The sequence below is a fragment of the Trachypithecus francoisi genome, unplaced genomic scaffold (genome assembly GCF_009764315.1).
Source record: "Trachypithecus francoisi isolate TF-2019V2 unplaced genomic scaffold, Tfra_2.0 Lachesis_group8, whole genome shotgun sequence".
Classification (NCBI taxonomy): Eukaryota; Metazoa; Chordata; class Mammalia; order Primates; family Cercopithecidae; genus Trachypithecus; species Trachypithecus francoisi.
This window is the reverse complement of record NW_022681473.1, coordinates 88,289,206-88,297,891: the sequence shown is the minus strand read 5'-3', so window position 1 is coordinate 88,297,891 and position 8,686 is coordinate 88,289,206. Positions and strand designations below refer to the sequence as shown.

General features: G+C 38.0%; 1 long non-coding RNA gene across 1 annotated transcript; it reads right to left on the bottom strand.

The window, feature by feature from the left end:
• Positions 1 to 5,556: 5,556 nt before the first annotated feature.
• LOC117080745 lies at positions 5,557 to 8,343 on the bottom strand. The gene is made up of 2 exons (XR_004435938.1): positions 7,904 to 8,343; positions 5,557 to 5,636 (listed from the first exon to the last, which is right to left on the bottom strand). It is a non-coding gene; the product is annotated as an uncharacterized LOC117080745 (long non-coding RNA).
• Between the last annotated feature and the right edge of the window lie 343 nt (positions 8,344 to 8,686).

Below are 8,686 nucleotides of genomic sequence, written 5' to 3'. Positions count from 1 at the left end.
GGACAGAATATGGTATTGATTGTGAAGGAACATGACTAAACCATGTACAGTGCTGCAAATATCCAGTTTCTGATGGAGGTGGTAATGACAGATATGTTGATTTGTACAAGTATATACATATATATGTGTAAATTCACCATATATATGTATAAATTCACCAAGCTGTACAATTAAAACTCATATACTTTAGTCATGAAGGAACATGACTAAACCATGTACAGCACTGCAAATATTCTGTTTCTGATGGAGGTGGCAGTGGTGGATACACTGGTCTATACAAATATAAACATACATGTGTATAAATTCACCAAATATATATGTATAAATTCATCAAATATATGTATAAATTCATCAAATATTCATGTATAAATTCACTAAGCTGTACAATTAAGATTCATTTACTTTATATATCTCAATCATTTAAACACAGATATTTTATACTGCAATGAAAATGTTAAAGATAGTAACAAAAGAATGTTAAAATGAAACACTCCTAAAAGACACAGAGGTCACCTGAGTAACTGAGAAAACATCTTCATTTCTTCAATAGGATGACTTAGTCATGTAAAAACTTTTCTGCAAATGAATATACAAATTGGGTATAATCCAAATATAAATACAAAGTTTTATTGTCTGTGTTTTATGGTCCTCCTAGAAGTGACAAGATGATTGTAGAATTTATATAGAAAAACAAGCATTTCATGTAATAAAAGACATTTAATAAAAAATGCCAATGAAAAGGTAAACACCCTTTCCAAATATTAAAATATTCATACGGCTTCCAAAATTGAAGTTGTGCACTGGTATGTAAATAGACAGACAGACCAGGGGAACAAAATATAAAGTCCAGAAAGGGAAATAAGTACATTGCAAAATCCAATTCATCGGATCTTGTAATAGCCATTTGGAAACAATAAAACCTGACTCGTGGCTCATGTTAAACAACACAAAATTTTCGCTACTGACAAGAGATCTGTATATTAAAAACATAAATATGTTAATTAAAGCATGGATTGGCTGACATATCTGAATATAGAAAAAAGCTTCCAACTATAACTTAAAATTGAGATGAAATTTTTAAAATCCTGATAATTTTTTTTACAACTTATTAAAAAAGGATTTCATAATGAAAGAAAATCACAAGCAATGTCAAAGTGAAATATTAAATGAGAGTTCTCATAAACGAAACAATATAGGGCAAAAGAAATAGAGATTACATCAAAGCATACAAATCACTCCTACACATATGAAAAGTAAACCGCAATAACTTACAATGAGAGAAAAGCAAATTAAGTTATACAGAGGTGTCACGTCTCAACCGTTTCTTTGTAAATATGTAAACACTTGGGCCAGGAGCAGTGGCTCACGCCTGTAATCCCAGCACTTTGGGAGGCCTTGGTGGGTGAATCATGAGGTCAGGAGATTGAGACCAGCCTGGCCAACACGGTGAAACCCTCGTCTCCACTCAAAAAAAAAAACAAAATTAGCCGGGAGTGATCCCAGCTACTCAGGAGGGTTAGGCAGGATAGTCGCTTGAGCCCGGGAGGCAGAGGTAGCCGTGAGGCAAGCTCTCGACATTGCACTCCAGCCTGGGTGACAAGAGGGAAACGTCGAGAAAGGAAAGGGAAGGGAAAGGAAAGGAAAGGAAGGAAGGAGAGGAGAGGAGAGGAGAGGAGAGGAGAGGAGAGGAGAGGAGAGAAATTCATCCCTTATCTAACATAGTATATAAAATAAAATGGATTAAATACTTAAGTACAGAAACTATAAAACTACAAGAAAAAAAGGGGCTGTGCAGAGATAAAGTACATGACATTTGTCTAAGGCAATTATTTTTCTGATTTGATACCAAAAGTAAAGGCAATAAAACAAAAAGTAGTCAAATGAAGTGATATCAAACTAAATAGTTTCTGCACAGGAAAAACAAAACTGTGAAGAGAAAACCTACGTATTGAAAGAAAACGTTTGAAAACCAAAATTTGATAAGAGGTTAATATCCAAAATATAAGCATCTCAAAAAATTCAACAACAAGAAAACAAAGAACATAATCAAGAAATAGACCAGAGGCCTGAACCTATATTTCTCAGAAAAAGACATACAAATGGCCAACAAATATATTAAAAAATACTGGCTACTACTAATAATTAGGGGAATGCAAATTAAAACTACAGTGAGATATCTCACAATTGCCAGAATGGTTTTATCAAAAACACAACAGATAATTGTTGGTGAGGATATGGGAAAAAGGGAATGCTTGTACACTGCTGGGGGTTGTAAATTAGAACAGCCATTATGGAAAACGTTTTGGAGGTTCCTCCAAAAACATAATAAAACTGCCATGTGATCCAGAAATTCCACCTTTGGCTATTTATTCAATAGATTTGAAAGCAGTTTGTTGAAGAGAAGTCTGCATTGTCATGTTCATTGCAGCACTATTTATAATAGCCAAGTCGTGAAATCAACCTGAGTGTCCATCAAAAAATAAATGAATAAAGAAAATGTGGTATTTATACACAATGAAATACTATTCACCCTTAAAGAAGAAGGTAATTGTCATTTGTGACAATATAGATGTAATTGGAGAACGAACACCATGTTAAGTGAAATAAACCAGACACAGAAAAACAGTATCTGATTTTCTCACATATATGTGGAATCTAAAATAATTGAACTCATAGAAGCAGAGAGTAGAATAGTGGTTACAGAAGATGGGGTGGAGGAATGGGAAGATGTTTGTCAAAGGTTACAAATCTCATCTAGGAGGCGTAGTTTTATTTATTTATTTATTTTTAGATCTATTGCACAGCATGGTGAATACCATTAATAACAGCATATTGTGTATCTCAAAATTGCTGAGAGTACATTTCAAATTTTCTCACTACACACACACACACACACACACGATAATTAGGTTAATTTAATTATTTCACACTGTATTAATACATTATGACATTATCCCATATTCCACAAAGACATACAATTATAAATTGTCAATTTATAGTAAAATTATTTTAAAATAATAAACACTAACTTGGTAACATTAATGTTAACTTGCCAGACATTTTGAATGTATTAGTAAAGCTTTCATAACAAAGAAAAATAAGCACATGAGTGGTTTCTCTGAGGAAACACTAAGATGTAGAGAATAGAAATAGAGTACTCTATTATATAAGTTTGTACACATAACAATCTTCACACACAGCACAGCCAATTGGAATCTAAGCTGTTTACTAAAAGATCATATCTATGATATGAATACGATCCATCACCTAGAGGATATCAGTCATTTTATATAATAGGGAAAAGAAAAGCAGTTCTAGGCATGAGGAGATGAATATTTAGAGAATATAAGTCTCAGAGAAGTATCTTCTGAATTTAGATCAAGTTTTGTTACCATTACTCTTCCACATGGCCAGGTGAGATTTTGAGAAAGCAACCACCTAGGAAACAATCACCTGGATAGGCACACGGTGAAAGAAAATAGAATTTTGTTAGCTCAGAAATTGCTAAGTTACAATAGAATATGTTGCCTTAAAACAGCCTGCATGTCATCACAATATTAAAAGATTTCCTCAGAAACTAGTTTGACAAAAAATTAAAGATGATAGGAACACATAGATAGACAATAGATATATGGATGATAGATAGATAGATAGATAGATAGATAGATAGATAGGTAGATAGATAGAAGATAGAGATGGGTAATTAAATTGTCAACTGGACTTGGCCACAGAGTGCCCAGATAACTTGGTTAGACATTTTTCTGGATGTTTCCATGACAGTTTTTGGGTGAGATTGTTATGCCCAGACCGTTTGTTCCCCGAAAAAAAAGACCACCAGAGTCCAGAGTCAAAGCCAAGCGGCAAGGATCTTTAATGCAAGTTCGAACTTGGTCCCTCCGTTCCACAACATACAGGAGGGCCCAGAACAATGCGTGCGCTTGCCTTTTATAGCCTAATGTAAACAGGACTTGTAAAGTTGCAGAGGAACGAGGGAATTCTCTAGGTTACAGCATTACAATTGGTTAACATTTTAAGTTTATACATTTAGCAGTTTTTTTATTGGTTCCCGTGCTCTCACAAACGGCTGTTTTCTTATCAGGGATTTTCCAGGTGGTGTCCTTCTAAAGTTGAGATATATGGTAGTCTTTGAATTGAAAGATATATGGTAGGGAGACATATGGTGGGATGAGCCCAGGAAGTTGAGGGATATATGGAGGGGAGACATATGGTGGGATATGTTTATACTGGGCTCAGGAAGTTGAGAGATATATGGCAAGCACTAGTAATTAGAACAGAAAAAGAACAAGACAGGGACTTTCACATTGCTTGTCTATACAACATCTGAAATCTATAGATAACATTATCGGTTAGGTCCGGCGTCAACTTTTAACTAGGCTCAAGGCGCCGCCCGGGCTGTCTGCCTGTAGGGTCAACTTCTAACTAGGCTCAAGGCGCCGCCCGGGCTGCCTGCCTGTAGATTTCATTTGGTCTCTTTCATTCCTCCCTTTCTCAAGTACCTCTAGAGCCAATCTTGGGTCTTATAAGTCTGATTCCGTTTCAGCGTTTACAGGTTGTTATTGGGCTATGAGGACCATGTGCTGTATGGTGTCAAACCTTCCCTGACAAACCGCAAAATTCTGTTAATAACACAAGGTCCTACGGTAAGCAGAAATAGTAGACTTAGCAGAGGTCCAAGGAAGGGGGCTAACAGGGGAAACATAGAGGAATTTTACCATTGTCATCATGACACTGAGATTACAAACTTTACAAAGTAATAGAATATTACAAAGTAAGTGGGGGCAGGATGAGAGCACAGGATGGTGTTAACATTAAAATTGCTAATGAAATTTTGGAAACGCATACTCAATTGATAACATTTTATCAGGAAATAGGGTTTGAGAGCAGACAACCTGACTGACCAAAATTTATTAGGTGGGAATTTCCTCATCCTAATAAGCCTGAGAGCACTACAGGAGGCCGGGGCTTATTTCATCCCTTCGGCTTCAACTGTAAAAGGAGGCACGCCTCCAAGGGGGTCGTTTATAGGCCTACCCTCAGAGCGCATTCTCTTTCTCAGGGATATTCCTTGCTGAGAAAAAGAATTCAGCGATATTTCTCCTATTTGCATTCAAAAAGAGAAGAAATATGGCTCTGTTCCGTCCGGCTCATCAGCGGCCAGTTCAAGGTTACCTCCCTTGTTCCCTGAACATCACTGTTATCCTGTTCTTTTTTCAAGATGCCCAGAGTCCATATTGTTTAAACACACATGCTCTACAAACCATTTGTGCAGTTAACTCAATCATCACAGGGTCCTGAGGTGACATATATCCTTCTCAGCTTACAAAGAAGATGATGGGACTAAGAGATTAAAGTAAAGACATAGGAAATTACAAAAGTATTAAAGTAAAGGCAGACATAAGAAATTACAAAAGTATTAATTTCGGAGAAGTATAAAATGTCCATGACATCTTCATATTTTATGTTTTTTGCCGTGGCTGTAGCCAGTCCCTCCATTCAAGGTTTCTGACTCCCTGCAACATTTTCTCTCCCTTTTTTTCTATATAAATATGCCATGGCGATGAAGGCTCGTTCGTTCTCTCGATTGTGGCATAGGATTCTTTGACTGGTCCAGCACACTAAAAACAAACCGATTAAACAGAGACACATAATTTCAAAATTTGCTGCAGTAGAGTTCTCAATAGACTTAATTTAAGTTGTGGGGTTTTAATCCATAAAGAATTTTTTTTTTTTTTTTTTTTTTTTTTTTCCTGAGGTTTGTGTCACCTTTGCGCTGGCTAGGCTTTTTCTAGCTAACAGTGTCAGCTTCTTTAACTGTGCCCAGGTCGGCAGCTCTGCCTTCCTGGTGCATGGTGACTTTATCTGCTTTTTTAATATCACCACTTGATTTATCCTGTGAGTCAATGGTGCTCGATTACGGTGTTTCTGTCTCTGTGGAGGCGCTTTTCTTTGCATCTCCGATGGGTTCATTGTAGAACTTCAAATGCTTAGTGGGTATCCAAATAGGAAGCTGATTTTCTCCTAGTGAAACACAAGCAAAACCTCTTCCCCAGGTTATTACCTTCCCTATTTCCCATGTCCTATCTTTGTTGTAACAAAGTGAACAGCTGGTGTAACTGATTATCTAGGCTATATTTAATTAGAGCTGTCTTAACATCCTTTGTAGCCTGTACTACATATGCAGAATCTGATATAATATTAACAGGTTGATTAAAATCTTTTAACACTGTAATGACTGCAACCAACTCTGCTCTTGAGCAGATTGATATTGAGTTTTGATTACTCGCTCTTTTGGCCCTCTGTAAGTCACTTTTTCATTGCTGGGACCATCAGTGAATACTGTCAGAGCATTTTCTAAAGGTTTATGTCTGGTAATTTTAGGTAAAATCCAAGTAGTCAATTTTAAAAACTGGAAGATTTTTGTTTTTGGGTAATGATTATCAATAATTCTTACAAAATCTGCAAGGCCAATTTGCCATGCACCAGAATTGATAAAGGCTCGTTTAACTTGTTCCTTGGTTAAAGGAACAACTATTTTGTCTGGGTCATTACCATACAATTTTATTATTCGTAATCTTGTCTGACCAATTAATGTAGCCATTTGATCCAAGTACAATGTAAAAGTTTTAATTGTACTGTGAGGAAGGAATGACCACTCTACAAGATCAGTATTTTGAAAATGATGCCTTTTGGAGAACGCGCAGTGGCGAAAATCAAAAGTTGGAGTGGGGCTAAAGAATCTATTTTACTGATTTGCGCTGACCGAAATTTTTTTTTTCTCTTCTATAATTTTAATTTTTTTTTGTTGCCTCCGGGGCTAATATTTTTTTATTATCTATTTGCATCCTTAAATAATGAAAAGGAGCAGAGGTTTGGATCTTTTTAAATGCTATTGTTAGTCCTGTGTTAGCAACCTCTGCTTGCAGAAATGTGTAACAGTCAATTAATTTGTCTCTTGTTTCTGCAGCACATAAAATATCATCAATATAGTGAATGATATAACAATCTGAAAATCTGTTTCTAACTGGTTGAAGGACTTGACCTACGAAAGCTTGACAAATAGTTGGACTATTAAGCATTCCCTGAGGTAAAATTTTTCACTGAAACCTGGTAGCTGGTTCTTTATTATTTATGGCTGGTATAGTAAAGGCAAATTTTTTACAATCTTGCTCTGCCAGAGGAATGGTAAACAAAAGCAATCCTTTAGACCAATTATAATTAAAAGCCAGTCTTTTAGGATCATGGCCGGAGAGGGCAATCCAGGTTGGAGAGGCCCCACGGGTTGAATTACAGCGTTTACGGCTCTTAAGTCCATTAACATACGCCATTTGCCTGATTTTTTTTTTTTTTTTTTGAATTACAAATACAGGAGAATTCCAGGGTGAGAATGAAGGCTCAATGTGTCCCTTTTCTAATTGTTTCTTTGCTAGTAAGTGTAAAGCCTCCAGTTTTTGCTTTGGTAGCGGCCACTGATTTACCCATACCGGTTTTCCTGTTTTCCAAGTTAATGGAATGGGTTTAGGAGGCTCTACAGTGGCCGCCCCTAAAAAGGATACCCCATTTCTTTTCTTTTTTGATTATCTGGCCCTAAACAATGTAAAATCATTGTACTTTCATACACTTCTGAAGCTGTGCCTACGCCGATAAGTCTTGTAACAGCCTTTTGTTTAGGCCAATTTTTTTCCCAATCTTTTAGATCTAAAGTTTTCTGTTCCGGAAACCATGGACAAAACTGTTCTATTGTTTGAAAGAGCGTATTTAGATTTTTGCTAGACACTTTAACTCCCCCTCTTTTTAAGAGAATTTTTATAAAGCTGCGATGAGGCATATTTACTTTTAGTTTGCTCCATTGTTACCCTAGGTTCTTCCGAGCGCGCAAGCTTACCACAAGGCTGACTGTAGACGTACTCGGGAGTCTTTCGTCGACTTGTCTTTAATGACCACACTCCAGCATACCCTCACCTTAGAGAAAAGCTTCCAAGTTGGGCACCAGATGAAGGGGTGGCGTGCCCCTCCACATCTGTGGGTGTTTCTCGTTAGGTGGAACGAGAGACTTTAGAAAAGAAATAAGACCCAGAGACAGAGTATAGAGAAAGAAAAGCGGGGCCCATGGGACCAGCGCTCAGCTTACAGAGGACCCACGCCAGCCCTTCAGAGTTACTTTCCCTTGTAGTGGGTCCGGGTGCGCTAGCCACCTCCCGTCTGCCTGCTCCCTCCCGCGGCTCAACCTGGGGGGGGGGGCTGAGGCCTGCGGCCGGGAGAGGTATGGAGGGGGTTCTGTGGACAGTGGGTCCCCGCTATCAGGTAAACAGGTCCTGCAAGGGAAAGTGAGTTGCTGGAATATCAACAACAAGTTATGTCAGTCGCAGGCGCACTCCAGAAATCTGGGTCAAAATAAGTGCAAACAAGAACCAGATGAGAGCCGGGGGACGTCTCCCACCGGTCTCTGCTGGCTGTCCTATAGCGCGTCCGCCAGGACGTATGCCAGCTTCAGACCTCGCGAGTCACAGATTCAGGCGGACTTAGAGAGCCGCGAATTCAGACAGGCTAACAGCCTCAGGCGGACTTAAAGAGCCGCGAATTCAGACAGGCTAACAGCCTCAGGCGGACTTAAAGAGCCGCAGGTTCAGAACGGACACAGACAGACAAAGACGAAGACGGGCAAACA